The sequence below is a fragment of the Chiloscyllium plagiosum genome, chromosome 2, assembly GCF_004010195.1.
Source record: "Chiloscyllium plagiosum isolate BGI_BamShark_2017 chromosome 2, ASM401019v2, whole genome shotgun sequence".
In the NCBI taxonomy this organism is placed as follows: domain Eukaryota; kingdom Metazoa; phylum Chordata; class Chondrichthyes; order Orectolobiformes; family Hemiscylliidae; genus Chiloscyllium; species Chiloscyllium plagiosum.
This window is the reverse complement of record NC_057711.1, coordinates 56,637,734-56,654,114: the sequence shown is the minus strand read 5'-3', so window position 1 is coordinate 56,654,114 and position 16,381 is coordinate 56,637,734. Positions and strand designations below refer to the sequence as shown.

The window sequence follows — 16,381 nt, the reverse complement described above, 5'->3', positions numbered from 1 at the left end:
ATTCTCAGTGAGCTACTGATAGCAAACATCAAGAAACTACACTGTGGATTACAGTTTCATTATTGAATTGAATTTATTGTCACTTGTACCAAGGCACAGTGAAAAGCTTTGTCTCGCAAGCAATGCTAGCAGATCACAGAGTTAAGTAGCATAGACAAATAAATAGGTATAAACAGCAGCAAAAACAAAACAGAGGTACAGGCGAATGTTAAGAGTTTGTGAGTCCATCCAGTATTCTAACAACAGTAGGGTAGAAACTGTTACGAAACTGACTGGTGCATGTGTTCAGGCTTCTGTACCTTCTCCCCAATGGTAGAAGTTGTAGAAATACATTGCCAGGGTGGAATGGATCTTTGAGAATGCTGGCGGCCTTTCCTTGACAGGGGCCTAGTAGATGGGAGGTTGGCCTTTGTGATTGCCCGGGCCAGGTTCACCACTCTCTGTAACTGTCTCCGATCTCCACTTGTCGCGTGTGCATGTGCGTGTGGGTGGGAGGAGGAAGAGGAGGAGAGGAGAGAGAGGAGACATGAGTAACATCCCACCGATGTTTTTGCTGGCATTGAGAGGTAGGTTGTTCTGTCAGTGCACCATTTTTTCAGGTGTTCCACCTCCGATCTGTAGTCAGTTTCATCACCATCTGAGATTTGACCGACTATGTGGTGTCATCAGCGAACTTGTAAATGGCATTAGTCTGGTATTTGGCGATGCAGTCATGGGTATACAGCGAGTATGGTATACCATGAGGGTTCCTAGAGCGACTCATCTTCCGCCTAGGAACTCTCCAGCCACAGGGGATGAATGCGGATTTCTCCAGCTTCCTCATTTCCCCTCCCCCCACCTTTTCTCAGTCCCAGCCCTCAGACTCAGCACTGCCTTCTTGACCTGCAATCTTTTTCCTGACCTCTCCGCCCCCACCCCCTCTCTGGCCTATCACCCTCACCTTAACCTCCTTCAACCTATTGCATTCCCAACGCCCCTCCCCCTAGTCCCTCCTCCCTACCTTTTATCTTAGCCTGCTTGGCACACCTTCCTCATTCCTGAAGAAGGGCTTATGCCCAAAACGTCGATTCTCCTTCTCCTTGGATGCTGCCTGACCTGCTGCGCTTTTCCAGCAACACATTTTTTAAGCTCAGATCAAAAAGTTTAGTATTCAATCTCGAGAGGATAAGAGTGTTGAAGGCTGAACTGTAGTCAATGAGTAAGATTCTTAAGTAGCTGTTCTTGGTGTCAAGAATGTTGTAGGGAGGAGTGAAGGGCAAGTGATATGGCATCTGAGTGGATCTCTCCACTCTGATGGATACATAACAGCTGGGACTGGAGGACAACATCTTGCTTAGTTTGATGGAATCTTTTAAAACTACGAGATAACAGCCCTGGCTTCAAGTTTAAGCTAACATCCGAAACAGGATCTGAGCCAGTGCAGCACTACTTCAGTACTCCAACTGGCAGCCTAAATTACATGCTCAAGTGAGGCTTAATTCTACAACCTTTAACTCATAGATAAGCTACCTGGAGCTTGCAAGCCAGGCAAACATTTAATTTCTTCCGAAATAAATGCTACTTTTCTCTACATCTTTTTATTTACTTCCAGTTTGCATCAGATGCATGACAAAATGCAGTTATTGCCAATTTCCTTGCCCTGATGGTGTTGGACTACTCTGGGAACCCCTGGAGTTTTTACAGTGACTGAGTTACCACAATAGCAAGAGTTGTAATATTTAAATAAGTCCATGACCAAGATATTTAAAACAATACCACCGATATGAGTTTTCAACAAGAATAAGTTAAGGCAGATGGAAGTGGCATTCTATGCCTTGGAATAATTTGCATCCTGCACCAAGTTATCAATTATCAATAATTAATCAAAAAGGGGCTTGCTGACTTCAAAAAGCATTAAAAGGTTTGAATATCTGATTATCTTCATCACACTCTGGCCATGTGCCAATGATTAGGTTATTCAATTACCCTCTCTAAACAGCATTAGCACAACCAGCATTCAATCGTGTGTGTTATGGATCAAACCATTACCTTCACTTGTATCTCTTACAAAATGAAAATATCCTTTCAAAGAGCACTGCTTCAGAGTAAATGATTGAGTTCTCAAAATTTAGAAACACATTACGCAATTTAAACACTAAAGCATGAATCTGTCTGGCATGAAGGTTGCATACATTACCAAAGTTCTTAAATTATTCAAAAGAACCCTGAACATAAATTGCTTTACTGATATTTAAAAGCAACATTTAAAACAGAAAAAACTCCACAAACAGTATTCAGTGTTACATAGTAGCAATGACACTTACTATATCACCATTGTCATCTAGACTTTCAAAAGGCCTTTAAACAGGACACATAAAAGACTGGTAGCCATGATGTGGAGGTGCCAGTGTTTGACTGAGGTGGACAAGGTCAGAATTCACACATTACCACGTTATAGTCCAACAAGTTTATTTGAAACCACAAACTATCAGAGCGCTGCCCTTTCGTCAGATGAACTATAACTTGGTAACTTCTGACACAAAAGACTAAAGTTCAGACAATGAAGTGTAACAGTTTGCTGGCTGGCCTCAAACAGACAATGAGAATACAGGGTATATCTTATTCAGAGTGGCAGAAGGTGGGAAGTGGAGTTCCACAGAATCAAAACTGACACTACTGCTGTTCATAATTTACATAAACAATTTGGAACAAAATCACTATCTAAATTTACAGTAGTTCTGATGAACATCACAAATCACAAGAGAGCATCAATAAACCTAGAGATTCAGAAAATAATTGATAAATTTAAAATTTGGTAGCTATAAAAGGTATAACACTTTAATTGGTCGAAGGAATTTTACTATTTTACATCTTTACCAGATATGTAAACAACTAATCAATAAGCATCGATCTTGCTATTAATGTATTAGGCTAATGTTCAAAAGAGATGAGATAAAAATTGTAGACAAGTGACTTTTTTTGGAAAGGCATTTACAATGTTTGAGGATCTATGTATGACGTTGCTACAGTTGTTCCTGTAACTTTATCTGTTGCTGTTTTTCGTCATTGGAGAGTATAATTTAAACTACAGAGCTAAACATGATCTCATTTTTAGAAAATACACATGTTAACATTTAAACAGTTAACCAATATTATTAAATAGTTTAAACATGTACTTTAAAATGATATTTACATTTCCAAAGTAATACAACCTCTTCACTGAAGTTTTGATTAAAAAAAAGAAATCTGAAACTGCCAAACCCACTGAACGTTATCAGCAATGTGTTTTTATTTTAATCCCCAGCATCCAGAATGTTTTGCATTGTTTTCTGTAAAGCTTCTATGTTGCTTCTATGTATAAATTTCTTCCCAATCACATTGTCAGATCCAAAAGGATTTGGTCTGATGCCAAATTATCCACACCAGATCATAACATGGGTGCATTGACAGAGGTGTTCTAATTGCTTGCTGTTTGTTGAAAAGTACAATTTAATGCAACTTAAATGTGGTTGACTGTTAACTACCCTGACAGGTAATGGCCACATATTATGAACGAATAAAAAACTTCCCAAACTAAATCAAATACAGTCCTACAAGAAACTAACAGACAGCTAATTCAGCACTAGGTTAGTAATTATTTCAAATTGCCAACAAAGAACAAGCATACTATTGTTTATACTTAATTTTACATTAAAGAATTGTTCTTATTCAAAGTTAGCCCAGTCACCAAGTTTCAAGTTATATTTGTTACTGTTCATTTACGAGCCCATGTGTGAATGTGGTCCAGGTCTTACAGTATACAAGCATGAATCACTTTGTTAGCTAATAAGCCTGACGAAGTCCCAAGACATCTCTGACTACAACCACTGCCCATGACTTGAAAGTACTATATGTCAACATCACAAATGTTCTTATGAAATTGAAAAGCAAACAGTGCTACATTCCCTGTCACAGAACCACCACTGTTTCAAACTTGCTAAATTCACATATCTTATTCCTCATCTAACTTAACTGTATATTTTTGACAATATCAAAATTCTTGCTATTATTCTGAAAATATGCAATGCTTGAGTAAACAATATATAGCTGCTGAATAGGAAACAAGTCTCCTAAATCCACATCTACAATCTACACTGGACCACTTTAACAGGAGAACATAAATTATATTATTTAAATGGAGAGAGACTACAAAACTTCAGGGTACAGAGGAAACCGAGTACAGGCCAGCCTAGAATTCAGGGACACATTTAGGGATGTTTATTAAAGACCAAGAAGAGGAAAAATTTTTCTTGCGGTCACTAAATATATTAAATTCTCTCCCCAGAAAGCAAAAGAGACTGATTCATTCAATATGTTCAAGGTCAAGTGAGTTAAATTATTGTTAAATAAGGAAGTCAAGGTTATGGGGAGCGGCCGGAGAATGTTGTTGAGGTCATAATATGATCAGCCATGATCTAACTGAATAGTCAAGCAGGCTTGAGGAGCCACATGGCCTCCACTGCTCCTATTTATTGGGTTCTTCTGAATTGACAAAAACTGCATTCTTGCAAAATGTCCTGATGGGTTCAAATCAAAAAGCTGTACTAGAGATGGAACTAAAGTGCAAATTATGACTATCAATACACATTCTCTCAGATTTGGGGTCATGGCAAGTAACAGTGATAATTTTGCAGGTTTTGAAAGCTACGTATACATTAATACACAAACCATCCTTCTTTGCAAACAGAGAACACGTAGACGAACTCTGCCTGTCTTAACACAACAAAATACATGACAGCCATTTGCTAGTTCACTTCTCAGATCAATGTGCTGAATAATCAGAGTCAACATGCCTGGCTTAAAATTTTACACATCCTGATATTAACTGTCCATCATCACTAACTGGTGCATTCTCCATAGCAGCACCTTTACCACAGTCCACCTGCCATGCAATGCAGAATAATGATGGTTTTCTCTCAAATCTGCATTCTTGCAAAACATCCTGATGGGTTCAAATCAAAGGTTTAAAACGGTGTCTGATGAAAGAGCAGCGTTCCGAAAGCTAATGCTTCCAAATAAACCTGGTGTTGTGAGATTTTTAACTTTGTACATCCCAGACCAACACCGGCACTTCCAAATCTTTTTTTCATCAATACTCAAGATATCACAACTGTGCAAGACAGACCAATAGACCTTTTCTTGTCCATCGTTATTCATGAACAACATTTAAACTTTCAAAGGCTTTCTGTCGGCATTTATAAGATAGCTGAATACATTCTTGAATGGGCCACTGGGAAAATGCATTCTCCAGTCACTACTATCTGGAATACCTTTGCTGATCACATCAGGATCAGTCCACATTTTCTAGAGTTTGTTTTCCTGAATTTGTAGAAGTGTTTATACCCATTTGCCTCTCCAAGATGACAATGATGTGCTGGTGAGGGTAAATGGGGAGGGTCATAATGTACATGAAGGTGTTGTATGCCCTAGCCTTGACAGCCCAATTAGTTTTCTTCTCACCTTCATGAATAAAAAACCTTTTGTAAATCTTGCACTTCTGGCAATAGATCAATACCATAAAATTGCTGAATGGAAAGAACGTTGGAGAAAATAATATTGCCTTGAATCAAAATAATATTGCCTCCCTTTCAAAAGAGTTGGCACTTGGCCCTGTTTATTACAAAATATTTTTATTTTAACTAAAAATTAGTGCAGTTAGATCAAGCATAGAAAAACATTGACATATAAGTTCTAAGATGTATTGAATTGATAAAGCTGCAGTATAGAATGAAATAACATTAGAGACTGCGGACCTGATTTCACTCCCACAGGCTGACTACTACCGTGTCAAAAGTTGGAACAGCTGTTCTGCAACACATCACAAAAGGTGAGCAAGAAACACAAAAACAACTTTCATAACATTGTCCAGAGAATTAGAGGATTATTTATGTAATCAACAGAAGAGATGAAACAAAATTTTCTTTTACCAAATGACAACTTACAGTTTGTCTCTAGATTATGAATAAACATGCCAATTACACAATTTCTTTTCATTTAGGGCCCAGTCCAATTTTGGTAAGATATCCTACTTGGGAAATAACAAGGAAGCTATTTTTAAATTAAGATTTAAGAAAGCAGAACTACCGTAATCCTATAAAAATCAATTTAAAGGTGTTAACCTACATAAATATGGTAGATTTTTGCAAACTTCAGCTTCAAAAATTAAAATTCAGACACAGCTTACTGTGTTACATCAAATATTCTGGATTAAAAATGTCAGTGGTGTAAAAGCAGCTTTGAACACTTATAAGCATTAGTCTTTCACTCAACTCCCAAAGCAATAATACACCATGTCGCCAAGCAACAGTCACCATTGGAAAGAATCTACTGGCTGCACATAATTCACATGCTGCAAGCATGAACACTGTACTGCAGATAAAAGACAGGCCAATGCGCATGCATCCTCAGAGCCTATAACAACATGACTCTTTTCAGTTGATTAATCATCCAAAATTGATGTAATTTACAAGTCTGCACAATTAATCAAAAATATTTAAGGCAATCTCAAATCTCAAAGTGATGCAAGACTGACATGATCAAAAGTCTTCAAGTTCATGTAGAAGTGTCTTTTATTCAGTGATTAACCACAAAGAGCAGTTATTCCAGAGGAAAGCAAACACAAGACATTGCAAAATGCAAATAGAGCTGACATTTCCATGAACACATTGTTAAAGTAGTTATTGTTTTTGTAAAAGAAATGCTTACTTTCGTCCACAAATGAAACACTGATGTTGGCATTTCCTCTGTCCATTTAATTTGTTGTCCTCCAAATGAGAAGCCTTGCAGTCCAATTTAGAATATAACATTTAACAGCTATATGCACTACCAATGTTATATTTTAAATTACAAATACAACATTCAGCTCATGAGATGAATGTTAATTTTCAGCATTCGATCAAAAAATAGTCCCGTTTCTGTCTGGGACAGCCATCACTTTGCAGAAGAAGGTGACATTAGATTATCATTAATGGATCAACAAGATCTCCTTGATGCTTAATTATTAAGGGCTAAGGAAGGAACTTCTAGAATTGTCCACTCATTAGTCTGTATTTGACATCTAGCTATTCACTAGCCATGCCACATTCCATGAACAAACATAAAACCCCTCACCTCCCTCCAAGGCCCCACACCTCCCCCCAAGGCCCCAAAGGAAACTTCCATATCCTCCACACACATCATCTATTGCATCCTCTGCACCCGATGTGACCTCCTCCATATTGGGGAGACAGGCCGCCTACTTGCAGAGCGTTTCAGAGAACACCTCTGGGACACCCGGACCAACCAACCCAACCACACTGTGGCTCAACACTTCAACTCCCCCTCCCACTCCACCAAGGACATGCAGGTCTTTGGACTCCTCCATCGCCAGACCGGAGGGTTCCTGGGCGGAAGATGCCTCAGTCAAACCCATCGAACTCAGCACCGCCTTCCTAACCTGCAATCTTCTTCCTGACCTCTCCGCTCCCACCCCAGTCTGACCTATCACCCTCACCTTGACCTCTTTCCACCTATCACATTTCCGACGCCCCTCCCCCAAGTCCCTCGTCCCTACCCTTTATCTTATCCTGCTGGACAAACTTTCCTCATTCCTGAAGAAGGGCTTATGCCCGAAACATCAATTCTCCTGTTCCCTGGATGCTGCTTGACCTGCTGCGCTTTTCCAGCAACACATTTTCAGCTCTGATCTCCAGCATCTGCAGACCTCACTCTCTCCATAAAAATAAATTAATCAAATTTAAATTCACAAGTTGGCATGGTCGTATTTGAAGTTATGTTTTCTAACAATTAAACCTTGCCTTTGGATTGCTGATTAGCAGTAACACAACTATGCTAACATACCTAAAATGTTGATGAAAAGTATTAATTTATTTTCTGTGAATTAGTCTATTAAAATTGTGTTTTGACTCTTAAAGTCAATACACTAAGTGAGATTCTTAGGTGACAAAAATATTCTGGGAAGGAGATTCTAAAATAGTTTTCGTTGCCTAAAAAAAAAGGTATAGTTTCAAAACTGTAATACTACAGTTCTAATGCTCTGGACCAACTTCACACCATGATTGAGAAACAGAACCAGAGAAGAGGGGTAAAACCTCCACGAATGAATTATCAAAATCTATAGTAAGCTACCTTCAACCATTTTCATGATCGTTGTTATTTACTCAAAAATACCATCGAGCCAAACTCAAAATTTGACAGACAAATGAAGTAAATAAACAATAAATACAAAGTTTAAACTGAAAATGTACTTATATAAACTCTCTCCTGGGATTTTATAATCCGTTGACAGATTGAAGCTTGAGGCAATCAGCTCAATTCTCTTTCCATTTCATTCTTGTTCCATCTTCCCCCTCATTCTCTCAATACCTTTCTCTCCTCCACTGGCCTTTTCTGAGGAAGGGTGACTTGGACCCAAGACATTAATTTTGATTTCTCTTCAGATGCTGCCAGACCTGCTGAGCTTTTCCAGCAACTTGTTTTGTTTTTGGCCTTTTTCTGCCCTGCTGCTTCTAACCTTATCCCTTTCACCTTAGTCCTAATTTCCTCTCAGCCAGATCTGCATCCCATCTCCCTGCACCCTGCATCCCCGTTCTTCCCCTCCCCCAGCTCCTGCCTCGTCTCTTTTATCTCCTTCCCCTCCCCCTGTTCTAAACAACATCCTTTGTCCTCTTCCTCACACACTCGCAACCCCTTCACCCTCCTCGCCTCCCATCACCACCTCGAACTCCCGGTCTCCCTGCAACTCCTTCCACTTTTTCTCATCCTCCCCTCCCTCGCTTCCTTTCACAATTTCTCTCTCCCTCTCTGCTCCCTCTCACACGCTTTCATCTTCCCGAGCGGCGACTCCTCGCCTCTCACTGCCTTCGACAGTCATGCCCTTTCCCTCTATTCCTTTACTCAATCTGCGTCACCTCCTCTGCCTTCTCCCCTTCCTCCAACCCCAATATACCTTAGCCTTAAAATATTCCGCACGTTTCCTAACTCCACGCCTGTGGATCCACATCTTCCTCCTCCTCCTCCGCTTCCTGGTCACTGCTCCATCCACTTACCTTCCTTTTTCCCCACTGCCCCTCACCTATTTCCTCCCTTATCCCGCCCCACCTCTCCTACCGTCTCCCTTCACCATCTCCTTCAGTCTATCCCTATTTTTTACCCATTCTCCCTCTCCCTCCTTCCCCTCGGAGTTGTTTCTGATGAAGTTTCAGTTTCCGCACTGCCCACGGGTTTCTCCCACAACAAGCGACTTTTTACAAGAAGTTAACAAGGTCCGGACCAATGGCCCCCCACCCCCCCGGTCTCTCCGTCCCCTCAGACCCCACTCTCCAACCTCTGGGCCGGGGTGGGAGCCGCGGAATTAGCTACCTCGAAGTTTTCTCCGACTGATTTCGTTCCCACCATCAGCTTGTCGTCGCCTGCACGCACTTCAGTCTCTCGTCGCCAAGCAGCCCGAGAGAGGGCGGGGCCAGCGTGACTCGGGAACGGTTGAGGGGCTGGGCTAATGGGGGAGAGGCGTGGTCGACTCACGTCAGGGTAAGGCGGGTCATGTAACACGTGGTCGGGAGGAGAGGTTGGGGCGAGGGTGACGTCTGGGGGCGGGGCGGATAGGGGATGACGCGAACGGAGAGGTGGGGCCAGGGTGGCAACAGACTGGAATTCCCTACAAAGTGGAAACAGACCATACGATCTTATATGTCCACATCTATTCTCTGATGAGCATCTCAGGCAGACTCATCGTTCCCACCTTATCCTTGTAACCCTGCATTTCCCACACCTAACCCACACATCCTTGGATGCTAGAGACAATTTACCACGACCAATTCACCTAACCTGCACATCTTTGGACTGTGGGAGGAAACTGGAGCACCCAGAGGAAAGGATGCAGACACTGGCACCATGCAAGCTCTACACAGCCCAAGGCTGGAATTGAACACAGGTCCCTGGTGCTCTGAGGCAGTAGTACTAACCACTGTGCCACCATGCCACCTGTGGGGAGGGATGGAATTATCCCTGACATCTTTGGGTTCTCAGTGAGCATACAGCTAGTGTGGAGTTTCCAGAAGACCATAATAACTCCACACGGAACAGGGATAAGAGGCCCCTCAAGCCTGCTCTGCCATTCACCAGAAACATTATTGACTCAAAATTCCTCATGTCCATTTTCCTGTTCATACTCCATTACCTTTAATTCCTCTCCTCATCACCATTCTGTCTCGCTCAGTTTTAAAGATACACAAGGACCCTGCCCCTATAGTTCTCTTTGGTAAAGAGTTCCAAAGACTCTGAACCCTCTGAGAGGAGAAATTGTTCTTCATTTCAGTATTTCTTGAAGCACTATGTAAATGGTCCAAACAAGGGAGGGGCTATACTAGACCTGGTATTGAGGAATGAGCCTGGCCAGATAACCAAAGTTTCAGTGGGGGAGTATTTTGAGAACAATGACCATAATTCTGTAAATTTTAAGTTACCATGCAACCATAAAATGTAGAAGCAGAATTAGGTCATTCAACCTGTCCAGTCTGCTGCGCATTTTTTTTCATGGCTGATACATTTTTCACTCCATTCTCCTGCTTTCTCCACATAACGCTTATCCTTTTACTAATCAAGAACATATCTATCTCTATGTTAAATACACTCAATAACTTGGTCTCCACAGCCATTAACGGCAATGAGATCCACAGTTACTTATGGGTAAGGAGAAGAGTAGTCCTTGGGTGAAAGTACTAAACTGAGGGAAGACTAACTATGACAATATTAGCCAGGAACTAGGGAAAGCAGATTGGGAGGGACAGTTGTTTGACAGTAAATCAAAATCTGGAATGTGGGAATCTTTGAAAGGGCAGTTGATTAAAGTTCAAGACCAGCATGTTCCTGTGAAAATGAAGGATAAGGATGGCAAGATTCGGGAACCTTGGATGACAAGAGAAATTGTGAGTTTAGTCAAAAATAAAAAGAAGGCATATATGAGATTTAGGAAATTGAAGACAGATAGAGCCCTCGAAGAATACAAAGATAGCAGGAAAGAAATTAAACAATGAGTTATGAGGGTTAAAAGGAGCCATGAACATTGACAAACAAGATTAAGGAAAATTCCAAGGCATTTTCATCCCTTGCCACACTCCCAAGTCAAAGAAAAAGGAGGGAATTTATGCATGGCGCCAAAGGAAGCTGAAATCCTAAATTAATATTCACAAAGAAGGACATGGTGGATGGTAAGTCTAGAGACAGGTATGTTGATAATCTAGGGCATGTCGATATAAAAAAAGAGGAGGTAGTGGGTGTTTTTGAAAAGTATTAAGGTAGTCAGGTCCCAATAACCTGATGGGATCTAACCCAAAATATTGAGGGAGGTGAGGGAGGAAATTGCTGGGTCCTTGTATCCCCTTTAGTAACAGAAGTCCCAGAAGACTGCAAAATAGCCATTATTCCTTTGTTTAAGAAGGGTAGCAAGGATAATCTGGGAAATTACAAGACGATGATCTTTATGTCAGTGGTAGGGAAATTATTAGTGAAGAGACAGGATTTACTCACATTTGGAAAATTATTGAATAATTAGCAATAGATAGTGTGGCTTTGTGTGGGGGAAGTCACGTCTCACAAACTTGATTTTTTAGATTCACTACAATATGGAAGCAGGCCCTTTGGCCCAATGAGTCCACACCGACCCTCCGAAGAGTATTCCAGCCAGACCCATTCCCATACCCTATATTTACCCATGACTAATGCACCTAACATGATGAGCATTTTAATGTGGCCAATTCACCTGACCTGCACATCTTTGGATTGTCGGAGGAAACCCACTCAGACACAGGGCGAACGTACAAACGCCACACAGACAGTCGGCCGAGGCAGGAATCAAACCCGGGTGCCTGGTGCTATGAGGCAGCAGTGCTGACCACTGAGCCATTGAGAAAGTGACAAATATAATTAATGAGGGCAGGACGCTGGATGTTGTCTATATGGACTTTACCAAGGCCTTTGACAAGGCTGATGCAAATGATAAAGTCACATGATATCCATGATGGGCTGGTAAAATGGCTTTGTCATAGAAAACAGAAAGTAGCGATGGAAGGATAATTTTCTGACTGTAAATCTGTGACCAGTGGTGTTGCACAAGAATCAGTGCCGGAACCTCTGTTGTTTGTGATATATGTAAATGATTTGAAGGAGAATGTAGATGGCCTGATGAGTAAGTTTGCAAATGACATTTAGATTGAAGGAGCTGCAGAGAGTGAGGAGGATTGCCAGGGAACACAAATAGGCGGGAGACTTGGACGGAGAAATGTCAGTCGGAATTTAATCTAGTGAAATGCATTTTGAAAGGTCTTATGCAGGAGGGAAGTATACGGTAAATGTCAGAACCTTTAGAAGCATTAACATACGAAGCTGCACAGGTCCAAAGTTCTTGAAAATGCCAATACAACTGGCATGTGGCATGCTTGTCTTCATCAGTTGGGGCAAAGAGTTTAAAAGTCAGTGTCATGTTGCAGGGGTATGGAACTTTAATTCGGCCACATTTGGAATATTGTGTATAGCTCTGCAGAGACTACATCATGAACAACGATCACAGCAGATTAGATTGAAGGAAGTGGGCGGCACGGTGGCACAGTGGCTAGCACTACTGCCTCACAGCACCAGAGACTTGGGTTCAATTCCTGCCTCAGGCAATTGTCTGTGTGGAGTTTGCACATTCTCCCCATGCCTGCATGAGTTTCCTCTGGGTGCTCCGGTTTCCTCCCACAGTCCAAAAACGTGCAGGTTAGGTGAATTGGCCATGCTAAATTGCCCGTAGTGTTAGGTGAAGGGGTAAATGTAGGGGAATGGATCTGGGTGGATTGCTCTTCAGAGGATTGGTGTGGACTTATTGGGCCGAAGGGCCTGTTTCCACACTGTAAGTAATCTAGGTAAAAACAATGACTGCAGATGCTGGAAACCAGACTTTAGATTAGAGTCGTGCTGGAAAAGCACAGCAGTTCAGGAAGCATCCGAGGAGCAGTAAAATTGACGTTTCGGGCAAAAGCCCTTCATCAGGAATACAGGCAGAAAGATAAATGAGAGAAGGGTGAAGGTTGGGAGAAAGTAACATAGAGTACAATAGGTGAGTGGGGGAGGGGATGAAGGTGATAGGTCAGGAAGGAGGGTGGAGTGGATAGGTGGAAGAGCTTCAGGGCAGAGGAAATGACCTGGGAGTTGCAGTGAGAGAGGGACTCCCTGAGATTCTTGTAGAGAGAGGAGGAAAACTTCTCCTAGAAGGATGTGTTAATTTTTGAGATGGTACAGAAAAGGGTTTACCAAGATGTTGTCTGGTTTTGGAGGATACTAGCTATGAAGAGAGATTTGGCTCACTTGAACATCAGAGACTGAGGAGCGACTTGATAGGAGTTTTCAAAATTATGAGAGTTATGGATAGAATGGATATTGGGAGTCTCTACAGGGTAGAAACATCAATTACTATGGGACATAGGTTTAAGGTGAAAGGGGGTAAGTTTAAAGGAGATATGGTTGATGCCTAAAAGGTACTGACAGCAGAGATGGTTGAAATGGATAAAATAGCAATATTTAAGCAGCATCTTGAAGATACACGAATAAGCAGGGAACAGATGGATAAAAACCACATAAAGACAATAGGTTTTTTAAATTTAGAAATGTGTCATGTGTCTGTGCAGGCCTGGTGAGCTGAAGGACCTGTTCCTGTGCTGTACTTTCTTCTAAATTGGTACCTTTTTCTTGAGATTATGAAATGTCTTTAATGTTACGGTTCATATGATGATTAAAAATATGTTTTGTAGTTCCCGTACTTCAATTAACACTCAAATGAGGAACGTGTAATTCCATTGTTTTTTTCTGCAAAGTCTGTACAGAACTCTCCCATATCTTTGTACTTACTTAGAAATAACTTATGAATAACATCTATTTTGCAAGAAAGATGACACTTTGTAAGGGTGTGAAGAAACTATTTGATATCAAATTTCCCTCTACTGTCTGTTCAAATGAGAACAACCGAATCTTCTCAAATCTTTCAATAATGCCGAAATTCTGCATCCTTAGTCCCATTCAAATAAAATATGTATTCCCGGGGGGAATCCGAGATGGCGGTGATCTTGAAAGATTGCATTGCAGAGCTCCGCACCACATTGCAAGTGGGATGAAGTCCTAACCCGCCTACTCAGACCACCTCGATATCTGGGACTCTGGAAATGTCATGGAGTCCCAGGAAACTGTTAGAGAACAACTTACCTCTGTTTTCACCGTCCAGGGATGCCGACGAAGAGAGCAGGTACGTCCAAGGCCGGGGCTGCGGCCCAGCCTGCAGGATCCTCAGACTTGATTTCCTACCAGGTCCTGGTAAAGGAACTCATTAAAATCTTGCAAGATGTTGGGGAAGCAGATAGAGGAGAGGTCTGGCCCCGATCTCTGTCATGCTACAAAAGCACGAACAGCAGCTGGGAGACCTCAAGAAAAGGATGGATGAGGTAGAACACAGAGTTGCAGTGGTGGAAGCTGATACTGACTCCCCTAAGGATAGGATCCAGGCCCTGGAGATGCAGGTCTGTAATTTGCTTGACCAAGTTGATACTTCGAGAACACGGGTTGCTGGAGTATAAAGAAGGTGAGCAGCCAGTGGAACTTATTGAAGACTGGTTGCCAAAATTCCTTAATGAGAGAGAAAGATTTCAGATTGTCAGGTGTATGTTGATTTCAACGAATATAGAGGGTCTTTTAAAGAAATAGTTTTAAGCTAAAAAATACCTTTGAGTATTGAAACTGACCATAAAAGAAGCAGGAGGGGCATTTCACAATAAGCTCATAGTTTGTAGGTTTGCTATTTCGACTATCAAAATAGTAAAGGATGATTTCAGAAGTCAGAAGGTTAGAAAAAAGAGGAACTGGATAAAATCACAGGAAGGCTGTACAAACAAGGATAGCCAAATGAGACAGATTTAAAAGGAAAACAAGTGAGTTAATTAATAAGTATGATCGGCTTAGGCTTGGGTGCAGGGAATTACTGAATGAGGAAATAACAGGCGCAAGTAATAACCAAATAAGGGGATAGAATGAAATAATCACTTATAATAGGTTTATTGCTTAGTGTAGGGGTGACGAGAGACACCCCAGAAAAGTATTTTAAAAAACTCTGTATTTTACTGTTGGGTGTGACTCTCCTCATAGAGCCACCCATCTTTAAAGATGTTCAAAATAAATGTACTGCTTCAGAACTCTTTGACGCGGACTGAAAATTATTGATTAAGTGGGTTCGTTTCTCACATGAACTTGGAGGCTAGAATGAGAAGCTTGAAGATTAAGAGGACTCACCGGATCACAACGCGGAGGTCAGGTCTGGGCCAGCGCCCTCGTCCTATCTTGGTGCAGTTTCATCACTGGAGAGATAATGAGAGAATTGTGGAAGCTTCCAGAATCCAGGGGAAGGATCCGAAGTCCCTAGTTTATGAGGGCTCTAAGATCATGTTCTTCTGGGACTTCTCAGCAGCGGTGATCCAGGAAACAAAATCCTATGCTGGCATCAAGAAAAGACTGAGGGAGCTCGGGATCCAGTACTCTGAGGTGTCCAGCGGTGCTTCGGATCACCTTAGATGGATCTGTACATCTCTTTGACACATTAGAGAAGTCTGGAGACTTTGTGGACAAATTAACTTAATCTGAACAATTTAGTATTTCCAAAAAGTTGTGTTGATTGGGTATGTCTCTACTTTTCTTTAAATAAAGAGGAAGTCCAGTTGGGGCTTTCTTTTCCTTATTTTTATTGGTAAACTATGCTCAGGGGTTGGGATGTGTACTTTCAATTTCTAAGTTGTTATACCAGAGGATGGGTGGGGTACTTACCTTTTTTTTTCAAAATGTCTTTGTTCACATTGTTATTCCATGGTGTATTTTCTTTCTTTGCTGCTTGTGTTTGTGGTGTGGCTCTAGCTAGGAGAAGAGAAAATGGTTGGGATGGTTAGATACCTACTTACGGGCAGTTATGCCCTGTTCAGGTATTTAAATGCCCTGGCTGCTGTATTGGCAGTGGGATGGGAAGTTGTGTTTTGAGATGTGTAGATGCCCCCCTCTGGGCAGGGGGTGAGTTCCCCTATTCAGCGCCATTGGTGCTTTATATGTTTTTTTTTGGTTTTTGTTCTGTATAGTCTTTGATAGTTTTGTAGGTTTGTTAACTGTAGCGGTTTTAGTTTATGTAGTTTTATGTTCGATGGACCTTGTTACATGAAGGCTCAGCGATTTGCAGTTCAAGTTTCTCCTCTCTGGAATCTAAATGTTACTGCAGAAGTCAATTAATTAAATGGTGTACCTGGAACATCAAGGGGGTCGGGGGGTGGTCACTCATCAGTTCAGATGAAAAAAGTACTCTCGA

The 16,381-nt window shown here is 41.5% G+C and overlaps 1 protein-coding gene across 6 annotated transcripts in view; it reads right to left on the bottom strand.

The window, feature by feature from the left end:
* The window catches only part of pam (peptidylglycine alpha-amidating monooxygenase), a 228,796-nt gene extending 219,302 nt beyond the window's left edge, over positions 1 to 9,494 (bottom strand). For 3 of the 6 annotated variants that reach the window (XM_043709988.1, XM_043710012.1, XM_043710023.1), the window contains exon 1: positions 9,379 to 9,494. The gene's annotated coding sequence lies outside the window, so the exon portion shown is untranslated. The remainder of the gene's footprint in view (positions 1 to 9,378) is intronic. The other 3 variants (XM_043709995.1, XM_043710009.1, XM_043710018.1) reach the window with 2 other exon arrangements.
* Positions 9,495 to 16,381: the final 6,887 nt, after the last annotated feature.